This window comes from Chiloscyllium punctatum, chromosome 8 (genome assembly GCF_047496795.1).
Source record: "Chiloscyllium punctatum isolate Juve2018m chromosome 8, sChiPun1.3, whole genome shotgun sequence".
Classification (NCBI taxonomy): domain Eukaryota; kingdom Metazoa; phylum Chordata; class Chondrichthyes; order Orectolobiformes; family Hemiscylliidae; genus Chiloscyllium; species Chiloscyllium punctatum.
In genome coordinates, this window is record NC_092746.1 from 92,070,298 (window position 1) to 92,094,776 (window position 24,479).

At 41.2% G+C, this 24,479-nt stretch overlaps 1 protein-coding gene across 7 annotated transcripts in view; it reads left to right on the forward strand.

The window, feature by feature from the left end:
• The window catches only part of svila (supervillin a), a 340,124-nt gene that overhangs the window by 63,431 nt on the left and 252,214 nt on the right, over positions 1-24,479 (forward strand). Inside the window, exon 2 of one of the 7 annotated variants that reach the window (XM_072576067.1) lies at positions 16,620-16,684. The exons of 5 other annotated variants lie outside the window; for them this stretch is intronic. The gene's annotated coding sequence lies outside the window, so the exon portion shown is untranslated. Of the gene's footprint in view, positions 1-16,619; positions 16,685-22,815; positions 23,214-24,479 lie in introns of those variants that run through there. One more of the 7 variants, XM_072576068.1, reaches the window with a different exon arrangement.

The window sequence follows — 24,479 nt, forward strand, 5'->3', positions numbered from 1 at the left end:
CTTGTAGCCATTCATATGGCTAGTCCAGTTCAGTTTGTGGTCAATGTGTATTGATAGTGAGAGATTCAGTAATGGGAATGTCATTTTAATTTCAAAGAATGATAGTTAGATTCTTTGCCTTTTTGGAGATGGTCATCACCTGACAGTTGTGTAACTTGATATTATTTAAGCTCAAACCTGGGTTTTGTCCAAGTATTGCTGCATTTGCATGTCGACTGCTTCAATACCCTAGGAGTTTTGAGTGGTGCTGAATATCATGCAATCATCAACAAACATCTGCACTTCTGACCTTTATGATAGAGGGAGTGTCATTGACTAAACAGCTGGAGAGATTTTGGCCTAAGATGTAGGGTGCGACACAGTGGCTCACAGTACCAGGGACTAGGCTCAATTTCAGCCTCGGGCAACTGTTTGTGTGGAGTTTGCACATTTCTCCCTGTTTGCGTGGATTTCCTCTAGGTGCTCCAGTTTCCTTCCACAATCCAAAGATGTACAGGTTCGGTGGATTGGCTGTGGGAAATGTAGGGGTACAGGGATACGGTAGGATAGTGGGTCTGAGTAGGGTGGTCTTCAGAGGGTCATTGTGGACTTGATGGGCCGAATAGAGGGATTCTATGACACAACCCTGAGGAATTCCTGAGTAGATGTCCTGGAGCTGAGCTCACTGATGTCCGACTACCACAGCCATACAGTAATGTATGAATGCAATAAATGGTGCTGCGTAACTTCAGCTAATTAAAGTAAAAAATCTCCTTTCTCTGGAGATAGTAAAAACTGGTTTTACGTCTTATTTGAGTTTGTTGAAATCAAACTGAAGGGGAAGTGGATGTTATAATAGCCTGCATATCAAATCAAGATGTCTTCAGAATCACACAGTTGCAATGTGCAGAGTTCAGACATTTTTTTTAAACTGCTGTGTTACTTCCTAGGCAGTCATTTGAGTTTCTAAGAAAGTTGATTGCTCATGTTATTGTTGGGAGTCAGTGGGGCTTTTCCCTATAATATTTTGCATTTGCTCATAGAATCATCAAGTACAAAAGAGGCCCTATGGCCTATCAAAAGTCTGTAATGCCAAAAATATACTAATACCTGCACTTTCCACTTTACCACTCAATGCCCATAGCCTTGAATGTTATCCAAGTACTCAAGTACTTAAAGGTTTGAGATTTCCCACCTCAAATAATCTCTCAGGCAGTGCTTTCCAGAACTCCTCCACCTGGGTGAGAGATTTTCTGCAGTCCCCTACTGCTTCCATTTTAAAATTATGCTGCCTTCCACTTTAAAATTATGCATCTTGCTAATGTTACTTCAACTAAGGAGAACAGCTGCTATTTATTCACCTTGTCTCTGCCCCTTATAATATACATTTCTCAAATGTTCCCTCTAAAACTTCCCTGCTCTAAAGAAAGCAACTGGAGCTTATCCAGCCTCTCTCCATTGCTGAAATGCTTCATTCCAGGTCACGTCTTAATGAATCTTCTCTGACCCCGTCCAGTGCAATCACATCTTTCCTATAGTGCAGTGACCTGAACTGCATGCAGTTCTCCAACTATGGCTTAATCAATGTTCTGTACACCTCCAACATGACCTCCCTGCTCTTATAGTCTGTGTCAAGACTGATAAGGACAAGTGTCCCATATGCTTGCTTAACTCCCCAATAAACTGTCCTGCCACCTTCAGGCATCTGTGGAGAAGCTCCCCAAGATCTCTCTGTTCCTCTGAGCTTACTAGTGTCCTGCCATTCATTGAGTACTCCTTTGTCTTATTCCTTCTTTCAGAGTACATCACCTCACATTTATCAGTCATGTTCTACCTGCCATTGATCTGTCCATCTGGCCAACCTGTTTAGATCATTCTGTAACCTAACACCTACCTTCTTAGTATCATCCACCTGGCCAATCTTTATATCAACTGCAAACTTGCTTCTCATCGCTTCCATATTCTAATCTACATTATTTATGAATATCACAAACAGTAAGACACCTAGTACCGATTCCTGTGGTACATCACTGCATATCAGCTTCCAGTAACACAAACAGCCTTTTACACCACCCACTGTTTCCTGTCACTAAGCCAATTTTGGATCCATCTTGCCAAGTTATTGCAAACTCTTTTCCCTGGGGTCGGGGAGTCCAGAACTAGAGGGCATAGGTTTAGGGTGAGAGGGGAAAGATATAAAAGAGACCTAAGGGGCAACTTTTTCCACGCAGAAGGTGGTGCGTGTATGGAATGAGCTGCCAGAGGATGTGGTGGAGGCTGGTACAATTGCAACATTTAAAAGGCATTTGGATGGGTATATGAATAGGAAGGGTTTGGAGGGATATGGGCCGGGTGCTGGCAGGTGGGACTAGATTGGGTTGGGATAGCTGGTCGGCATGGACTGGTTGGACCGAAGGGTGTGTTTCCATGCTGTACATCTCTATGACTTTGACTCTATGTATCCCATAAGCTGTCACCTTCCTTATCAGTCTCTCATGTGGGACCTTATCAAAGGTTTTGCTGAAGTCCGTATCAGCAACATCAACTACTGTACTCTGATCTACCTCCTCACAAAATGTGAGCAGATCTGTTAGGTGTAATCTCCCTCTGACAAAGCTATGCTGCCACATTCTTGCTGTGCAGAGCAAGATTTGAGCTGCTCTTTAAATGGCAATTAATTTTCTCCTCCACTTTTTTCCAATAATTTCCCTACTACTGATGTTAATCTCATTGATTCCCTGGTCTATCTCTACAACTATTCTGGTAAAGTGAACCACACTAGCTATCCTCCGGCACCCCCTCCAGGGCCTAGGGCTCAGCAAACCTAACTATCCTGATTGAACAAACTCCCTATTAAGATAGGAGATAAATCTGTATCCAAATAACTCAAAAAGGGCTGCCGTGCATTATAAAAAGGTCTGTTGTGTGGTGCACGATGTTTGCAAAAAAAATCCAATGAAATGTGCTCCACAATTAATTTCCGTCATCCTGGCAGGTTCTCAGACACCCAATTCATTAGAATATTGTTCCATATACTAAGAATATTAAATAGTTTCTTTCCATACCCATCTAAAGATACTAAATTCGGTAGACATAGGAGGAGAGATTAGATTACTTAGTGTGGCTCAACAAGTCACACCGACCCTCCGAAGAACAACCCACCCAGACCCATTCCCCTTCACCTGACACTATAGGCAATTTAACGTGGCCAATTCACCTAACCTGCACATTTTTGGACTGTGGGAGGAAACCGGAGCACCCAGAGGAAACCCACGCAGACACTGGGATAATGTGCAAACTCCACACAGACAGTTGCCTGAGGCGGGAATTGAACTCTGATCTCTGGTGCTGTGAGGTAGCAGTGCTAGCCACTGTGTCACCGTGCCGCCTACTTTAGGTCTACTTTAACTTCAGTGCTCAGTACCCTCCCTATCTCTCCCGCCACAGTGCTCCAATAAACGCAGAGCCTGTGGCATGTCCAGAAGCAATGGGTAAGAGTACCTACACTTATTTTATATGTGGGGCACATTGAATATGCCCCTTTTTTAAACTTCGCCTGACGGTGGGGTGTCACATGAACCCTGTGCAGAACTTTTAACTGCGTAGTGCACGTCCTATTACAGACTGAGATCTTTCGCACCTTCTCCTATATGTCCTCCCACATGTCAGAAGAGATCTCCACTCTTAGCTCTTGCTCCCAGACCTCTTATGACTGGTTAATATCCTGCCAGGCCCACCCAGCAGGCAGTAGAGGGCACTAACCGAGAGGGTGATTGTGAAACGTAGCAATAACCTCTCTATCAGGCTTATAGGGCTTAGTGAGAAGTATCATCTTCTTCTGGATGAAATCCCTAACCTGAAAAAAACAGAAAAGATCTCTGGCCAGTCCATATTTGCAGCTCAGTTGCTCGAATGACATCATAACATCCCCCTCAAACAAGTCTCCCAGACTTGATACTCCTCTCGTTGCTCATAGTTTAAACCCTGAGTCCATTATCCCTGGTTGGAACCCTGGCATACCAACTATGGGGGTGAGTGGTGAAGTCTTGGATAAGCCTTCACTCTGGCACATCACCCTCCATGCCTGGACTGTACTAATAACGATGGGGTTCTGGCAGTGATCCATAACTGTCCTCATCATATCCATGAACAACAGGTTAGAAAGAGGGCACTTTGTTGTGGTTCTGTTCGCCGAGTTGGGAATTCGTGTTACAGACGTTTCATCCCCTGTCTAGGTGACATCCTCAGTGCTTGGGAGCCTCCTGTGAAGCACTTCTGTGATCTTTCCTCCGGCATTTATAGTGGTTTGAATCTGCCGCTTCCAGTTGTCAGTTCCAGCTGTCCGTTGCAGTGGTCGGTATATTGGGTCCAGGTCGATGTGCTTATTGATTGATTGAATCTGTGGATGAGTGCCATGCCTCTAGGAATTCCCTGGCTGTCCTCTGTTTGGCTTGTCCTATAATAGTAGTGTTGTCCCAGTTGAATTCATGTTGCTTGTCATCTGTGTGTGTGGCTACTAAGGATAGCTGGTTGTATCGTTTCGTGGCTAGTTGGTGTTCATGGATGCGGATCATTAGCTGTCTTCCTGTTTGTCCTATGTAGTGTTTTGTGCAGTCCTTGCATGGGATTTTGTACACTACATTGGTTTTGCTCATGCTGGGTATCGGGTCCTTCGTTCTGGTGAGTTGTTGTCTGAGAGTGGCTGTTGGTTTGTGTGCTGTTATGAGTCCTAGTGGTCGCAGTAGTCTGGCTGTCAGTTCGGAAATGCTCTTGGTGTATGATAGTGTGGCTAGTCCTTTGGGTTGTGGCAGGGTTAACAGTAGGGTTTCTTAGTAAGGTAGAGGAGCAGAGGGATCTTGGGGTCTATGTTCATAGATCTTTGAAAGTTGCCACTCAGGTGGATAGAGCTTGTAAGAAGGCCTATGGTGTATTAGCGTTCATTCGCAGAGGGATTAAATTCAAGAGTTGTGAAGTGATGTTGCAGCTGTACAGGACCTTGGTTAGGCCACATTTGGAGTACTGTGTGCAGTTCTGGTCGCCTCACTTTAGGAAAGATGTGGAAGCTTTGGAGAGGGTGCAGAGAAGATTTACCAGAATGTTGCCTGGAATGGAGAATAGGTCGTACGAGGATAGGTTGAGAGTACTAGGCCTTTTCTCATTGGAATGGCGAAGGATGAGGGGTGACTTGATAGAGGTTTATAAGATGATCAGAGGAATAGATAGAGTAAACAGGCAGAAACATTTTCCCCGGGTACAACAGAGTGTTACAAGGGGACATAAGTTTAAGGTGAAGGGTGGAAGGTATAGGGGGGATATAGGTTCTTTACCCAGAGAGTGGTGGGGGCAAGGAATGCGCTGCCTGTGGGAGTGGCAGAGTCAGAATCATTGGTGACCTTTAAGCGGCAATTGGATAGGTAAATGGATGGGTGCTTAAGCAAGGATAAATGTTCGGCACAACATCGTGGGCCGAAGGGCCTGTTCTGTGCTGTATTGTTCTATGTTCTCATGAAGAAGCGCTTCGCAGGAGGCTCCCAAGCACTGAGGATGTCACCTAGACAGGGGACGAAACGTCTGCAACACAAATTCCTAGCTCGGCGAACAGAACCACAACAATGAGCACCCGAGCTACAAATCTTCTCACAGACTTTGAGGAGGACACTTTGTCTGGGAGGCCTCGATATCCAGCCATATTGAGCATGGACTGTTCCCTGCTCAGTCGCAGACAAAGGACAGCAGGGAACTCAATTGATACCTCCTGATATCGGAAATAAACTTCTCCCCCTCCTTGAGGCAACTGCAATTTGGTAAGTTTGATGAGGGGCTGCCCATGATACCAGATAAAGGAACTAAACCATCCCATTAGTTTCTGCAGCTTTGACCTGGAAAACATTATAGGGAACGTATGTATGGGATAAAGCAAACAAGAAAGGACATTCATCTTAATGAGGGTTGTTCAGCCTAACCATGAAATTGGAAGAGCCTCCCATCTCTGGAGATCCCATCTAATGTTGTCGAGCAAGTGAGCAAAGTTAGTCCAAAATAACTAATCAAACATGGGGTTAATAAAGATGCCTGGATATTGGAACCACACCTGTGACCACTTAAAAGAGAACCAAGGGCCATCTTCAACCTCTGGCACTTCCTTGAGGTTCTCCAAAGGTATAGCTTCCAATTTTGCAAAGTTGATCTAATGTGCTGAAACAGCCTAAAATGAATTGATACATTGTATCAGATGGGGTACGGATGTCATCGGTTTGATTAAAAACTGAAGGACATCATCCGCAAATCGTGTAATCTTGTGCACCCCCAATCCCACTTCTGGAGCGGTTATGTGGGCGTTCTGACAAATAGAGCTGCTGGCAGAGGCTATCACCAACATAAACAACAACGGTGAGAAGCGGCAGCCTTGACAACTACCCCTACCAATCCGAAAGTTCCCAGACTTCACCCTGTTGGTGCTGACCACAGCCGGAGGGTGGCAATATAAATCTCCACCCACCGAGCAAAGACCTGACGCAACCCAAAGCACTCTGAGGTAAAAGAGATACAGCCATTCCACCCGGTCAAATGCTTTCTCTGCATCTAAGGAAATCACCAACCCCTGAATCAATCATTACTGACATATTGAGACCATATTCAGCAACCTTCAAATATTATTAGAAGACCCATGACTCCTTTTAAAGCCTGTCTGATCCTCTTTGACAATATGGGGCAATACCTTCTCCAATCTCAGTGCCAAGACTTTAGATAGAATCTTGAAATCTGAATTTAATAGAGAGATGGGCCTGTATGAAGCACAATCCTCAGGAACTTCCCCTTCTTGAAAATGAGGGTATTATTAGCTTCTCTCAAAGATGGTGGTAAGCATGAGTGATTGCACATCTCCAGCTTCGGTCCTGACGGAATCCCTATAAACTCCTTATAAAACTTGCCCGGGAGACCATCAGAGCCAGGCACTTTCCCACTCCGAAGCTGCCTCTTGTATTTCCTGAACTGTCAAGGGAGAAGTGCACTAGGACCAGTCGGGGTCACTGTACCGGCGCAGACCTGTGCCCTTTCAATCTGCAGCCGGCTGGACTGTATTTGAAGGCCCAGGAAAAAGCTGACTGGCTGCCCACCTTCTTCACCCTCTGGGAGCCTGACAATCCAAAGATTCATCTGACCTGGTATCGTAAGGCCCATACCTCCCGCTCCAGGACCTGGATCTGACCAGATGAGGACTGGTTCGACCTTCCACCACCTCCATCTGCTCCCTGAGGCCCTGGAGCTCCCGTTCATTGTCTGCAGCATGGACGAGATGGGTTGGACCTGGGTATGGATCTCCTCTTGGATCTCCTCAGTCGCAGCCCCAACCTTCAAGGTAAGTCTCGCTATCGCCGCCGCCAATTCCTGTGAGTCTATCAGGTCCCCCGGGGGTTCGCAAGAGGCTGCTGCTGTGGCCTCTGGTGTAGGGGAGTGTCCTCCCTGCTGCTGTTTGCTCCCTCCTTTTCTTTTTGGCATCCTTCCCACACCCAAGTATTAAAAATGAGTTCTGTAATGTTTTGAACTGATAATTCCACCACATAAGTTGGCCAAGGATGGCAAAAAACACCAATATGCCTTGACTGTTAGGCAGCTCCATCCACGGCAGTTCAACAGAATTGCCACCATCTTGACAAGCAGAATTTTTCAAAAAAGATATTGGTAAATATTGTGATTCAGATAAAGTTGAGTGTTTTTGTATACAAAGTTGCAGGTACAGTAAAAAAAATGGAAATTTATTGTTAATCAGTTTGCATGTTGATGGAAAATAAGAATCAGCAGATTTTGTTGCAATTGTGTAACATTGATGAGGATGCCCTTGGACTATTGTGTATATGTTTGGTCTTGTTACCTAAAAATATGTAGTCACCTTTGAGGGGTTATAACAAACATTCACAAGGTTAGTCCCTTTTATCCCAGGAATCATTAGGAGAGGTTGAGTAACATAGATATCTCATAGACTTAGAAGATCGTGAAATAATCTTCTTGAAATGTTTAAATTCTTAGAGGAATTAACAGGATGGATACCAAAAGGTTGTTTCCCTTGGCTGGAAAGTTCATGGATTCAAGTCAAAGTCAAGCCCTCAACCTGACACATATAGAGTCATGGAGATGTACAGCACAGAAACAGACCCTTCGCTCCAACTTACCCATGTCGACCAGATATCCCAACCCAGTCTAGTTCCACCAGCCAACACCTGGCCCGTATCCATCCAAACATTTCCTATTCATACACCCGTCCAGATGCCTTTTAAGTGTTGCAATTGTACTAGCTTCCACCAGTTCCCCTAGCAGCTCATTCCATACACGTACCACCCTCTGAGTGAAACAGTTGCCTCTTAGGTCTCGTTTGTATCTTTCTCCTCTCACCCTAAACCTATGCCATATAGTTCTGGACTCCTCCACCCCAGGGAAAAGACTTTTTCTATTTATTCTATCTGTGCCCCTCATGATTTTATAAACCTCTATAAAGTCACCCCTCAGCCTCCAATACTCCAGGGACAACAGCCCCAACCTATTCAACCTCTCCTGATAGCTCAGATCCTCCAACCCTGGCAACATCCTTGTAAATCTTTTCTGAACCCTTTCAAATTTCACAACATGTTTCCGATAGGAAGGAGACCGGAATTGTATGCAATATTCCAACAGTGGCCTAATGAATGTCCTGTGCAGCTGCAACATGACCTCCCAACACCTGTACTCAAAACTCTGACCAATAAAGGAAAGCATACCAAACTCCTCCTTCACTATCCTATCTATGTGCGAGTCCACTTTCAAGGGGCTATATAAGTATATAAGTCCTGCTAAGATTTGCTTTCCCAAAATGCAGCTCCTCGCATTTATCTAAATTAAATTCCATCTGCCACTTCTCAGCCCATTGGCCCATCTGATCAAGGTGCCATTTTAATCTGAGATAACCTTCTTCGCTGTCCACTACACCTCCAATTTTGGTGTCGTCAGCAAACTTACAAGCTATACCTCTTATGCTCACATCCAAATCATTTATATAAATGATGAAAAGCAGTGGACCCAGCACCGATCCTTGTGGCACTCCACTGGTCACAGGCCTCCAGTCTGAAAAACAACCGTCCTCCACCACCCGCTGTCTTCTACCTTTGAGCCAGTTCTGTGTCCAAATGGTGAGTTCTCCCTATATCCCATGAGATTTAACCTTGTTCACCAGTCTCTGATGGGAACCTTGTCGAAGTCCATATAGATCACATCTACTGCTCTGCCCTTATCAATCCTCCTTGTTACTACTTCAAAAAATACAAGGTTGTTATTGATGGATTTTTCTGTTATATAAGTAACAAGCTAACTGGTTTTCCTGAAGGTTATTAAGCGTTAATAACATTCTTGGACAGTGTGAATGATTTACCCTTTAACTAGTTCTACAAGTGCAAATATCTTTTTGCAATATATTTCTTTGGTGTGTACTTTTGATAGGGATGTGGTCCTAGTTCGACTTTGCCCAAAAGTAATTTGTAAACTAAATTTAGCCAGCTATTACATGTAGTTTTCAAAAATTTGAGCGAAACAAGGATTTTTCATTGTCCTTTTGCACTGGCTGCACTATATGTTTGATGTGAAACTGGCTGCTGCTCTATGCTGGCAAGAATAGTTCAATTGTGTGGTTGTAAATTGGCCATTGGCTGCCCAAATGGGACTTGGCACAGATGCTAGATCTGTACTTCAGATTAGTAAAACATTTGCATATTTGGGAGCGTGAGTGGAAGCAATCGTCTTCACAGAACATTAAGTTTCTCAGAGGTCCAAAGGGTTCTCCTGGATCCCTTTGTAAAGTCTGACTAGCTAGGCAAAAAAATGTTGAGCCCAAATGCTGTGGGACATCCTCCCTGAGGGAGTCTTTCAGCACTCATTTGTGGCACTGGTTCAGTCCTTGATTTTAAATGTTATACTTTTGCTTTTGAGTCATTGAGAAAGCGACAAAGTTGTAACCTTAGTTCTGAGCTTTTTATAATGTAACAGAAAAAAACTTTGGTTTACTCTATCAAACTTATTGTGTGTGTGTGTGAGATCAGCACTAATACAGTGATTTTATGTCAGAAGATGAAGGTTAGAATGAATTTGTCTTTTTAATGCATGCTGCCCCTTGAATACCCTGTAGCATACTGTTTTTAACCAATAAAATTTAGAGTTTATTATTATTGACTCAAATGCCCATCATTAACTGCCTGCTTAATGATGCAAGAATTTTGGATGCCTAATCTGAAATAATTTTGTTTCTTTGCTCGTATTGTCTTCTACTTAATGTGCATTGATCCCCAGTTGCTTAGACAGAGGACAAAACTGGTCACCTTTGATGGAAATATATGACTTAGCTGACCAGAATTATTAAGGTCATAGGGAAGTACAACACAGAAACAGATCTTTCAGTCCAACGTGTCCATGCGGCAAGATATCCTAAATTAATCTTGTCCCATTTGCTAGCATTTGGCCCATATCCCCCTCTAAACCTTTCCTATTCATACACCTATTCACTTGCTTTTTAAATGTTGTTGTAATTGTACCAGCCTCCATCACTTCCTCTGGCAGCTCATTCCATACATGCACCATCCTCTGCATAAAAAGTTGGCCCTTGGGTCCCTTTTAAATCTTTACCCTCGCACCTTAAACCTACACCCTGTAGGTTTGGACTCCCCTATCCTGGGAAAAAGACCTTGGCTATTCACGCTGTCCCTCCCCCTCTTGATTTTATAACCTCTATAAGGTCTCCGATGATCCAGGGAAAAGAGCCCCAATCTCTTCAGCATCTTTCTCTATCATTCAAATCTTCCAACCTCAGCAACATCCTTATAAATCTTTTCTGCACTCTTTTAAAGATTAACAACATTTTTCCAATAGAAGGGTGACCAGAATAAAAAACAATTGTAAGTTTTGACTTCAGAATTTATACTTTGAACAAATAAAGAATCTGGTTAGACTTATTCTTCAAATATATTGCTCCATGTCTTGATAAATGTTACATCACCTATATTGGATGCTCCACCTGCTGGCAAGGAATATATCTTAACCTTTCCCTGCCTAGCAATGATTTTATTCAGTGACTGCTGTGGTTACAGAAATGTCACTTTTTAAATTTTAACATTCAAGTGAAATACCAAACAATAATAATCTATATTTGAAAAAACTGATAAATCTCATCAAAGTAACTGCGGACACTATAAATCTGTATGAATAACCAGTTGAAGAAATAGAGAGCAGCCACATCTGTAGGTCCACTGATAACAACTCCGTACTATAGTGGGGAGACGAAATCATCTTTCATTCCTAAAGTTTCAAAGTTGCCCTCCTAAATGAATGCTTTAAAATGTATTATTGGCTTGGTCACTGTTCTTTGCACTTTCTCCAGAGCGCTCGCTTTCACTACGAATTAGGTTTTGAAATTGACACAGCAAGTTAAGTTTTTCTTATTATTTGTTCATGGGATATGGGCATTTCTGGCCAGGCCACATTTAATGCCCATTCCCATTGACTTTAGAAGGCACTTTCAGGTGTAGGAGTACTCTCAGTACTGTTATAGTAAGAGGTCTAGGATTTTGACCCATTAACAGTAATGGAATAGTGATGTAGTTCCAAATCAGGATGAAGCATGTGGCTTTGAGTGATGTTGTTCCCCTAATACCTGCTACCCTTATCCTTCCAGGCAGAGCTTGTAGGATTTAGAAGGTGCAACTGGAGAAGCTTGTAGATGGTACACATTGCTGTAGTTGCACTGTGTTGTTGGAGAAAGTGAGTCTGGAAAATGATGCAAATCAAGCAGGTTACTTTGACCTCGGTGATCTTGCTGTCCTGAGTGGTGTTCGGGCTGAACTCACCCAGGAAAGTGAAAATATTTCATCACATTTCTGACTTGTGCCTTTTAGATTGTTAGCCAGGTACAGGGCACAAGTGCTGAATGCTTGCTGCAGAGTTCCTAGCCTCTGACCTGATCTTATGCATAGTTTTTATACAGCTAGCCCAATCCAGTTTCTGGTGAATGTTAATATCCAGGATTCTGATAATAAAGTGGAGATGTATTCGATGTGTCTCCTAAATGTAGGACACCTCGTTCTGTATTCGGTGGCAGTAGCAATACAACTCAAATCAAAACTTGATTTCCATATAGTAATGGGCAACTGTAATAAATAGACTTTCTCCTAATCCACATTAAGTAGCTACTGACACAAACAGCTCTGGGGACTCCTGAAATAATTATACATGATGTTAGATGTTATTTTATATCTGATAAGTCTTATGCAATGGTTTCTTGTTTATCAGACTGCAGTTATTTATATAAGAAATCATTGTTTATATTGTGCAATTGCAGTCGAGCTAAAGCATTTTATTGCCAAATTTTAAAACTTTTTTTAATTGGATGTGGACACCCGAGGCAAGTTTATTATTTATCTCCCACTTGGGATTGCCCTGTGAAGGTGTTCAACCACTGTAAACCATAGCAACGTAGGCTGAAATTGCTTTTGGAAATGCCAGAAAATTGACACTGTGACAATGTACAAATGATTTATATACATTTTTGAAGTAAGAATGCATAGTGTCCTCATGGTAATGGTGATCCCAAGTACCTGTTGATCATATCCATCTAAGTGGCAGAGGAGATGTAAAGTAAATCCTTGTTTCAGTGCTCAATAGATGATGGACACTGCAGTCACAGTACACCAAGAATGGATGTTCGAGCTGTCAGATTGGATGCTGATCAAGTAGATTATTTTATCTCCAGGATGAACTGCTTAATTAATTTGTCAGTTCAATCCTATTCTTTGATACTTTCTTTGACAGGTCAAGCATCTGTTCTGCCTTTGAGGAGGAACAGATGACTTCAAAGGCTTTAATACATTCCACTCTGAGAACGTTTTTCGACACAGTTGTGCTATGGGATCTCCATATTAATGCTTGGCTGGCTAGCTCCAAACCCTGCTCATAGATTCAGCAGTGATTATTGAAATAGCTGTTTTATGAACAACTGAGAAGATTAAGGTTTTTATTTTAAAAGTGCTTTTTGTTTATTTTGATCGTTCAATAAATATCTCAAAGACTGGCCATTGTTATTCTAGGATGCATGAGTTATATCTGTAGTGGAGATTTGGTGATTGGGTATAGAGCAGGAATGAGGGATTAAGAGGGTATATCAGTCAGCCAAGGCATAAGAGCTAAGGTACCTAACATTCCTGTATAGAATTAGATTAATATCCTAGCCTAACCTGCCCACCTCTTCATCTACCCTTGCTGTTTCCATTTCAAGGCTGTTTCCAGTGGAGTAGTCCCCACTCCAGCCACCAAACAGAAAAATAGCATGGAGGGACAGGCAAGAGACAGGATCCCAACTTCTGAAATGATTCTTGCCTCTAGGAAAGAAATCTGGCCAATAACTTCAACAAAGCCTTCTTTTTGAAAATTAAATAATCTGCAAAATGTTTTTTAAAAATTATTCACTCGAGTATAGGAGGTCTAGAGGCAATCTGATAGAAGTTTATGAAATAATGAGAGATTTAGATAGAGTTGATGGTAGTTGTCTTTTCCCTAAGATGGGGAATTTCAAGAGTCGGGGAACACATTTTTAAAATGAGAAGAGAAAGATTTAAAAATGACTTAAGGGGTAAATTTTTTACACAGAGGGTAGTTCACCTGTGGAATCAACTTCCTGAGGAAGTGATGGATGCGATAACAATTATAACACTTAAAAGGCACTTGGACAGATACAGGAATAGGAAAGGTTTGGAGGGATATGGGCCAGGAGCAGGCAGACGGGACTAGTTTAGTTTGGGATTATGTTTGGCATGGACTGGATGGACCAAAAGGTTTGTTTTCATGCTCTATGACTCTATAGTGCAAATCAAACTACGAAATATATTTTTTGAATTGCTTTCATTGCTAATCAGTACATATGCATGTTTAAGTCCTGACTCAACTGCAGGGATGATATTTTTCATTGACTTTATTCTGAAGCGACAAGAAAAGTTAGGACATTGAACTCTAGCTCAGAAGGCCAAGAGTTGACTTGTTGCAGAGAAGGGTGATGATGAGTTGAACAGTCCATGGATTAGTTCTTCCTACTTGGCAAGGTTATAAAGGAGGCACAAATTTAAGAAGAGCAAAAGGAGAAATTTATTTCAGATCATGGTTGGAGTGCTAAAAATTGGTGAAGTAAAAATCATAAATCTTTTAAAAGGATAGCTATTTGAAAGCAATTTTAAACTTCAGAATTCCTATTTGTTTTAAGATCGCTCTAAGGCCTTTAATTCTAACTTCCTCCAACTCTACAGTTGACTTGTGAACGTTGGTGTTGAATGATAGTTTGGAGACTTTTCTTTGTTCTGTACACAGTTTCAAACAAGTAACATTTGTTGAGTGTGTGGCAACTCCATTTCCTAATTCTTAAACTTTTCTCAAATCCTTCCATGCTTGTTTCTCTGTATCTCTATCTTCCTTCAGGCCTATGATGCACAGATCTCTGTGCTGCTTCAGGCTGGCTTCTTGTACATCCCTGATTTGAGTAACTGCACCATTTGAGTCAACAATGATTGAAATGGTAGCCTCTGAGTCACAAGGTTCAAGAAGACTTAAGTCCCAGTGCATTACTTAAACAAAAATCAAGAGTGTATGTTACATTATCTGACACAGTCTTTCAGATGAGGCATGAAGGTAAAACCCTATTTACCCTGTCAGGTGGGCGTAAACCATCCGAAGGTAGTAGTTTGAAGAGAAACAGGGGAGTTATCCCCAGTATCCTAGTTAATATTTATTCTTCAATCTAAACGCAAGAAATAGATTTTCTCGACACTTCCTACATTGTTGTTTATGAGAAGAATCTATGGAGAGTGAAACTGAGAGAGTAAGGAATTTCTTCAGAACAGGAAGACTGCTCTACTTGAAATTTAACCACAAGAGGAGATTCCAAGGTGGACAGTGGAAATATTCGAAAGATGTTCTCAAAGCATCTCTGAGGAGATCAAACATCCCCATTGACTCATGGGATTCCCAGGCTTTTGAGAAGGTTCATTCAGAAAGCCACATAACTTATCGAGAGATTTGGTCAGGAGCTCAGAGAGGTGAAGTAAAGGCATTCGACACAGTATACAAACCTCCAAGCATGTTAGCAGTTAGGTCTTTCGGGCACCACTTGCTCTCTTTATGGAAGAATGTGTTTTGGAATTTCTCAGCTATTTCAGAACCAGATCTGGTTGAGGGACTGCCTAAGAAGAAGTGTCTTTTAAATAAATGTTTATTGTTTCTTTCTACATTTTCAATAGCCCAAAACCTAAACTCTGGAAGTCACTTCCTAGCTGACTTATGATGTCAATCTCTTTGGCTTCTCCTTTGTCCTTTTGAAGTTGTCCCTTAAAACTTGCTTCTTCCACCAAACTTTGACATGCATAGGTAACTCCGTGTCAGATTTTATTCGATGTTCTTGTGAAAGCTGATGATGAGTTCTGCTCTGTTGAAGGCTCTAAATTGTAGAAACAAGGAATTTGTAAGTGTGGGTAGAAGAACAGAATTTGATAAGCTGACTTGTAAAGAGAAGCACTTGTGCATGATTTTGTTTTCTACGCAATAATATGCAATGATTATGTGATAGCTAACTGAGGTAAGACAAATCAGATCAAACATCTGATCCATCTTAGATAATTATTTTCATTCGATGTTGCTAGTCATTCCCATAAATAGTCAGTGTGTCTGTCATGTTAATGATGATCTTGAAATCAATCGCTCATCAGGGATTGATTAACTCCATGTGTTAGTTTATTGAAAACAGTAAAACATGTTGCTGTCATGCCTGCTGCCTAACTTACAAACTGACTGACTTCTGATTGTGCATCGTACATACTCAAAGGCAGAGTCATGACATTGTACATACTGGACATGGAGTCCTTAAGAGTAAACTCTCTGAAAGGCAAGGTACACATACAGTGGTGTCACGTACCTGGATTCTGGTGGCTTCTGTGGAGAAAGAAAAATCAAGTTAACATATCAGGCTGTAATCTTTCATTAGGACCTGACTTGCTTGAGTCAATGTTTATTTTTTCACTTCTAATTTGTCTTGACAAGCCACAGAAAAGGGTAGGCCTCTGACTCTCCTCAAAGGGTCACCGATGGAATGATCAAGAAAGACACCTGCTTTCTTTCCTTGGACAACTCTTTCACATCCATTACCCTTCCAAAAAAAGAGCAATTTCAGCAAATACTCAGGTTCAAGGGAACAGTTCATTCTAATGGTGCTTACATGGATATTAAGGCATTGACAAACCAGTGAAGTAACCATTGCCCACTTCATTGTGAAAATGCTTCTTAGTAATGAGCTCACTTAACAAATAAACCTTGTTGTTTGGAAACAAACCATACAGTCATAAGGGGAATACTAACCTCTTTTTATTTAAAATGCACCACTTAAATGCAACAAATCCAGCCTGCGGAAAAGTGATTTAAACACTCACTACAGCATTTCCCAATGAAGAGTGCTGCATTTTAGAGAACAATGAACAGAAGGAAATCAAAATTAAATTAACTTAAAACTGCATGAATCTAATTCTTAATGTATTTTTGTTTAAAGTCAGGTATTTCTGCAATTCAGTAATTTACTGCTTTATATTTCTTACCAGAATACAGACGTCTGTAAATGAGACCAATTTGTTGACCATGAAGCTCGTATTGTTTTAACAGTTTGGTGAGTTGGATTTCACATGCAGTCATTTAGTATTGATTTTGTATTGATCTACCAAATTTGTACTGTATCAAAGTGCAATGATAGCTATAAGCTCAATATTTATGTACAGTACTTGATTTCTTAAAAGGCTCATTGTCCATTTTGGCTTATCTGTTTATGTAAATCATTCTCCATTTGTGGTAATGGACGTATAGAAGGACTTGGGTAGAATTTGTGTGTGAACAGAACTGAGAGGTAAAATGTTTTGGATGAGAAATGATAGGAAACAGTTTGTATTTAAATGTCAAGAATTTCCCAAAGGGTTTAGAATCCTCAACTCTACTTTCCTGTTCACATTTGATTCCTTTACTGGTTAATGATATATTCAAGGCTGAAACAGATGTAAAAACTTATTGAGCCTTGACAGCCCTCTGTTTTTTAATCTTGATTTGGAGATGCTTGTGTTGGACTGGGGTGTACAAAGTTAAAAATGTCACAACACCAGGCAGTAGAACACAGGAGAACAAAAAAAATTACAGCCCAGGAACAGGCCCTTCGGCCTTCCAAGCCTGATCCAATCCAAATGTACTGTCTAAACCTGTCGGTCAATTGCTCAGCATCTGTATCCCACTGCTCCCCACCTACTCGTGCATTTGTCCAGAGACTTCTTAAATGAAGCTACCATGCCTGCCTCTACCACCTCTGCTGGCCACACATTTCAAAAGCCCACCACCCTTTGTGTGAAGTACTTACTACATGTATCCTGCTTAAACTTTCACCTTGAAAGCGTGACCTCTCGTTATTGAATCCTTCACCTTGGGAAAAAGCTTGTCTCTACCTACCCTGTCTATACCCTTCATGATTTTGTAAACCTCAATCAGGTTCCCCCTCAATCTCCTTTTTTCGAATGAAAATAAACCAAACCTACTCCAACCTTTCTTTACAGCTAGCGTCTTCCATACCAGGCAACATCCTCGTAAACCTTCTCTGCACCCTCTCCAAAGTGTCCACATCCTTTTGGTAATGTGGCGACCAGAACAGTATACAGTATTCTAAATGCGGCCGAACTAATGTCTTGTACAATGTTAACATGACTTGCCAGCTCTTAAACTCAATACCCTGTCCAATGAAAGCAAGCATACTATATGCCTTCTTGACCACTCTATCCACCTGTGCAGCAATCTTCAGGGTACAATGGGCCTGCACTCCCAGATCTGTCCGCCCATTAACTTTTGACAAGGCTCTTCCGTTCATTGTATAATTCGCTCAAGAATTAGACTTGCCTAAATGCATCATCTCACATTTTTCTGGATTGAAAACTGTCTGCCACTTTTCCACCCAACTCTCCAGTCTATCTATATCCTCCTGTATTCTCTGACAGTCCCTTGTGCTTTCTGTTACTCCACTAATCTCTGTGTCATCTGCAAACTTGCTGATCATACCAACAGTGCCCTCTTCCAGATCATTTGTGTATATTACAAACAACAGTGGCCCCAGCACTGACCTCTGTGGAACACCACTGGTCACCTTTCTCCATTTCGAAAAACTCCCTTCAACTACTACTACTCTGTCTCCTGTTGATCAACCAGTTCTTTATACACCTAGCGAGAATACCATGCACACCATGTGACTTCACTTTCTCCATTAGTCTACCATGGGGAATCTTATTAAATGCCTTACTAAAGTCCATGTATATAACATCAACAGCCCTTCCTTCATTTATCAACTTGGTCACTTCCTCCAAGAACTTTAAGTTGGTAAGGCATGATCTTTCCGGCACAAAACCATGTTGCCTATCACTGATAAACTCATTCTTTTCTAAATATAAATAGATCCTATCCCTCAGTACCTTCTCCAGCAACTTTCCCGCCACTGAAATCAAGCTCACTGGTCTGTAGTTACCCGAATATCCCTACTACCCTTCTTGTACAGGGAGGCAACATTAGCGATCCTCCAGTCCTCCGGCCCTTCATCAGTATTTAAGGATGCCACAAAGATATCTGTCAGGGCCCCAGCTATTTCCTCTCTTACCTCCCTCAACAACCTGGGATAGATCCCATCCAGTCCTGGGGATTTGTCCACCTTAATAACCTCTAGCCTACCCAACACATCTTCCCTACTTATGTCAAAGTGATCCAGAGTTACCAAACTTCCATCTCTAATTCATCATGTTCCTCTCCACAGTGAACACTTATGTAATCATTCAGAATCTCACCCATTCTCTCAGATTCGACGTGCAGCCTTCCTTCGTTATCCTTTAGTGGACCTATCCTTTTTTCTAGTTACTTGCTTGCTTCTAATATAAAAGGCTTTGAGATTCTCCTTAATTCTGTTTGCTAAAGCTATTTCATGACCCCTTTTAGCCCATGTTTAAGACTTGTCCTACTCTTTTGATATTCTTTCAGGGCCTGTTCTGTTCTTAGCTACCGAGACCTTATGCCTGTTTCCCTTTCCTCTTGACTAGTTGTACAATTCCTCCTGTCATCCACGGTTCACGAATCTTGCCCTTCCTAATCTTTGCCTTCGGGACATGCCTATCCTGCACTATCTTTAACCTATCTTTGAAAGCCTCCCACATCTCAAATGTGGACTTCCCTTCAAATAGCTGTGTCCAATCCAGCTGTGTCTATCCAGTGAAAAATGAAGCACCCTCACATTTTCACCTAATGTACAAAAGAGCAAAGACCGAAAGAACTGCAGATGCTAGAAATCAGAAGCAACAATGGGAATTGCGGGAAAAGCTCAGCAAGTCTGGCAGCATCTGTGGAGAGAAATCAGAGTTAATGCTTTGGGTCGAGTGACCCTTCTTCAGAATGGATGGGAGCTAGGAAAAAGTTGTTTTTTATACAGGAGTTAGGCTGGGGAGAGGGGGTAAGGAGTAAACAATAGGTGGAGATAACACCCAAGGAAAGTCTGACAAAGGAGTGGTTAATAGTCGGCCTAAGAAGAGTCAATTAGCATATCCTTTTGACCATGTATATAATCTGGTGCTGGAAGACCACCCCTTTACAGTTAATGATTCCCAACACCATTCTCCACTGTCTTTTCCCCTGTGCCACCACGTCTGGAGGAGTCTGGAGCATTGGCTGTAAGTTAGTTTCTGAGCATGTGACTATAATCAGGCTATAGCTGGGCTAATCTGTGCGACAGCTGTCAGATTTTTGTTATCCATCTTTTAAGTGTTTCTCTTTGACAAGGACTTACCACGAACCAACTAGGCTGTGTGTGCTTTTGTGATGTCTGTGCTTAGGATGATACCAGAAGGTCTGTCCAATCTTATCCTTTATTAGAAATTCTGGTAGTGGGTTTATAAAACTGAGCAGCATTTCAAGGCCATTTCAGGGGGCAATTGAGAGCCATTTGTAGGCTAGGTATGGACAGAAGATTTTCTTCTCGAAAGGACTTTAGCAAACTAAATAGGTTTTCATGAACGTTTCACAGTCACCAGGTTTATTAAATTTCTTCCTACCCTCTTGCCCTTACCTCTGACACCCCTCTTGCCTATGGCCCCACACTGGAAGATGGGGAGGAAATAACCTTCTCAGCCCTGTATTGCTGTGTGTTTGTAATTCCCTTATACCACTGATCTTCAAGGTAGAATGTAAAACCTTTGAATTAGAGTGTAACTGAAGTAAGTTTTAAAAAGTTTACAAATAAATTTATACAGTGATATTAGCATGATTAGAAAACATTTGAAAGGTCTTTTTGGTTGAACAGACAATAAGACTGAGATTCTCCCATTCTCTTTTCTGAACTGTGAAGGCAAGCATGGGCGGCACAGTGGCACAATGGTTAGCACTGCTGCCTCACAGTGCCAGAGACCCGGGTTCAGTTCCCGCCTCAGGCGACTGACTGTGTGGAGTTTGCACGTTCTCCCCGTGTCTGCGTGGGTTTCCTCCGGGTGCTCCGGTTTCCTCCCACAGTCCAAAGATGTGCTGGTCAGGTAAATTGGCCATGCTAAATTGCCCGTAGTGTTAGGTAAGGGTTAAATGTAGGGGTATGGGTGGGTTGCGCTTCGGCGGGTCGGTGTGGACTTGTTGGGCCGAAGGGCCTGTTTCCACACTGTAATCTAATCTAATCTAATATTAACTGTTGTCTAAGTGCTGCCCCACTAACGAGTTCACTGAATCGCCTGTCTATCAGCTTACTGAGCATGCAGAGCAGTGACTCCCTATACTAGGCTACTTGAATCTGGTCCACTGGGTCACCAGAAGCTGCCAGTCAATCAGAGGCTGACTGCTTCTTGAGTACTATAGACCCCCAGTTGATGTCTACTCAAAGAGGGGTTGCAGTTAAGGTTTTTTTAAATCTTCCAGTGTAGGGGTCCTTGGCAAGAGAGTAGCCAGAAGCAAGGGCAAAGGGTATGACTTTCAGTGGCTACTCCTGCAATGACCTAAGAGGTGATAAATTCATGGTCGTCTGGTCAGTCAGTCAAGAAAGACCCCAATGGATCTTCACACCCAGCACTTAATTGCAGAGGTGGCAAAAAGGGTATAGGTTTCACCTCATGGCAAACTTGCCCTTTTTGCCATGTCCAGGGAGGGAAAATACCTCTGTTTAAATGTCTTTTGAAATCCACTTGCTGATCATAAAAGAAAATGGAACTGCTTTAATTTCCACGATTTGTTTGCCCCATTATTAAAACTTGTAAGAATTTAGTTATTAGTTTCAAGATAAACCAAAAGTGGAGACATTAATTGAAATCGGATTTTCATTTCCTTTTGTTATCTCCTTAACTACAAAATTATGCATTGAACATCATCTAAAACAATTTGACAGTTTTGGAAAGTAATTGGCAGTAAGTTGGAAAAACATCTTAACAATTTTTTAATATTTTTATCATGGACATTTGATGTGGCTAGTACAGGTATTTGAGACACTCTTCAAAATGTTTTTAACTTTATAGATCTATTTAGATGAGATTAGATTAGTTAGTGTGGAAACAGGCCATTTGGCCCAACAAGTCCACACCGGCCCTCCAAAGAGCAACCCACCCACACCCAATCCCCTACATTTACCCCTTCACCTAACACTATGGGCAATTTAGCATGGCCAATTCACCTAACCTGCACATCTTTGAACTGTGGGAGGAAACCAGAGCACCCGGACAAAACCCACGCCTGAGGCAGGAATTGAACATGGGTGACTGGTGCCGTGAGGCAGCAGTGCTAACCACTGTGCCGCCGTGCTGTCCTGTGTATAAAGGGAATTTTATCAGTTCTTGTTAGTTGTTGTGATAGATTTGATTATAAAGGTCCATATCAATGCAAAATTCTCATTTGAAAGTAGGTTATTTTCTCATGTTTGTGGGACTTCAACTTTTTCAGTAAAGTCTGACTTGAGAAATCATTCAAATTGTAATTTGTTTTACTCACTGAAGTAGATTGTATAAATCTGGTAAAAATGTCAATTTTTTCCTATGTTTGTGAGGTTACACTTAATTTCAACATAGATTCAATATTCTTTTAAAACTTTTAATGCTGCCTTGTCCCCACCTTTCCAATTAAGACTGGTAAGTTGTTCCTTTGTTTGGATGCATTTGAGTCGCTGTATAAAATGTAACACTTCAGTTTGATTGTTCATATTCAATTCTTATATAAAATTGCTGAGTCATTTCATGGCTTGTAAAACACATTCAGTTCTGCAGAGTATGGATTTGAATTAGCTTTGAAGCTCATTTAAGAAGTGTTCTATTTCAATCAAGTTCAGATCTGGCATTTTACCAAATAAACTTTTTGATCAGTTTAAACCAATCTATTCTGAGGTGTTTCATTACATGGTCACCAGCTTGGTCCACTTTTTACTATATTACCAAGTACAAGGTTTAGAAGGTTTAATCAGTACTCCCTGCAAGTTTCAGCAGTGACTGTTCAAACATTATGGGTGATGAGAGAGAATAAAACCATAGCCTGAGACTGTTGTTGCAACAGCTGATCTGTTCTCTCTATTCCAAGGGCTATTTATGGCAGATTTAGCTGGTATCAGAGCTCACTTGTTCAGTCCATAAATGGATGGTCCTACGTGTCATTACCACATTGCAATTGGCCCTGAATCCTCAGAGGCTAAACTTACTCTATAGGTTATATCCGAGGCACTGCCTGCTTTAAGAGTAGTGTATGATGGATAGATAGTTGTACAGAAACTCGTGCGTAACTACAGCAGTGTAGCTCTTTGCTTCAGTGTAGCTCTCTTTTTTAAAGATTGTCCTTTTGCCGTGGGAATCTTTTTGAAACACTGAATGTCGACAAAGGATACAGTTGATATGTCCTTGAAATGATTGTATAGGAAACACTTGGAATCCTTTGACTACAGATACAACTTCCACACTTTGCTGCAGCATTGGTTTATTGTAGTATTGGCATACTAATATTTTGGGCAGTCTTTCTAGCTTTAAGTGCCACTTTGTTTTGCTTAAAGGCTGAAAACGTTTGCATAATCTCTGAAAAGATATTTATTGAGATTGTTTTAATGGAGGCACTGGATTGAATATAATCCTGAAGTTTTAAATTTACACTAAGCTCTTTGAAGAGGAACTTGCCCTTCCACTGAAGTAAGTAGGATGTTTTTCAATTGGAGTAATAAGGAAATTTTAACAGCTGTTTCATTGAGGATATTACTTGATGCTGAAAAATGTTTGTTTACCAATATGTGTGTCTGTCAGTGTTGATCATGTGATAGCCTAGGTTCGTTTTTCTTTTTGAGACAGATTTGCATAAATTCAGCATTGCAGAGAGCATTGTCCAGAAAAAGGAGATGGTCGGATTAGTTCATTTAAAAAATATTTACTGAGACTTAAATCTATCCCCCAAATATCTTTAAGTTGGTAACTGCATTGATAAAATGAACCATGTCAAACAATAGCAAGGATGAAAATGTTTCAAATTAAAGTAGGACTTTTGAAATGAAACTACATTAGTAGTCTGTAAGTGTTTGTTTGCTTATGTGTCAAAATGCAGTTATTTTACCTTCAAGGAATTAAATGTATGTAGTGGGCGGCTTTGAACACAGTAGGACTCTTGCTGTGTATTAGCACAGTAAATGAGGTCTGAATGGCTTTTATGCATTTTCATTGAAGCTTCAAATTTTTTTCAGTTGTTTTAAAAATTCAGCTAAGAACAATCGTTTTGACAATTGGAACTTGAATCAAAACATTTTAATATTCTCAATCTAACAATGAATTATTGTAACAAAAACCGACATGACAGATAGATATTAGTTTTGGATTACTATAGCCTGTACAGGTATGATGGGATAAATAACTAACTTGTGCTGTTTCTGTTGCATAATGTTCAGTTGTGCAGCAAGTTATAACTAGAGCAGTTGGTTCTGCTATCACGCGGTAGTTCCATTCTCGTGCAACCTGTGTTTTAAGAAAATCACATGATAGCAACAATGTTTTAAACAAATGGACTGACATTGTGTTATGACCAATACATCCTTTAAAAGTTCACGCTGTAGAAATAGTGTCCCCAATTATAGCGAATTCGCATTAACGAAACGTGCGTTATTGCAGAAAAACCTGTACAGCAGTTAGTTATTCCCCTTCTCAGTGTTCTTCATAGTCATTAAAGTAGTAATGAATACTGTGAATATCCTGTCTACATATAAAATTGATTTGGCTGTTTATCTGCTGCAGAAAAACGCTCCTCTTCTGTGCTGGAGTAGTGCATTTCTGTAAATATCTTGGGGTCATTTATTCAAGAATTTATTATGTTTTTAACCAGCAGTTGTTGGGCATCACCTAACAGCATAATTTTTGCCTTTATACATCTTGATCATATTTTACTCACTATTTATCGGAAGTTGTCATCCGCAT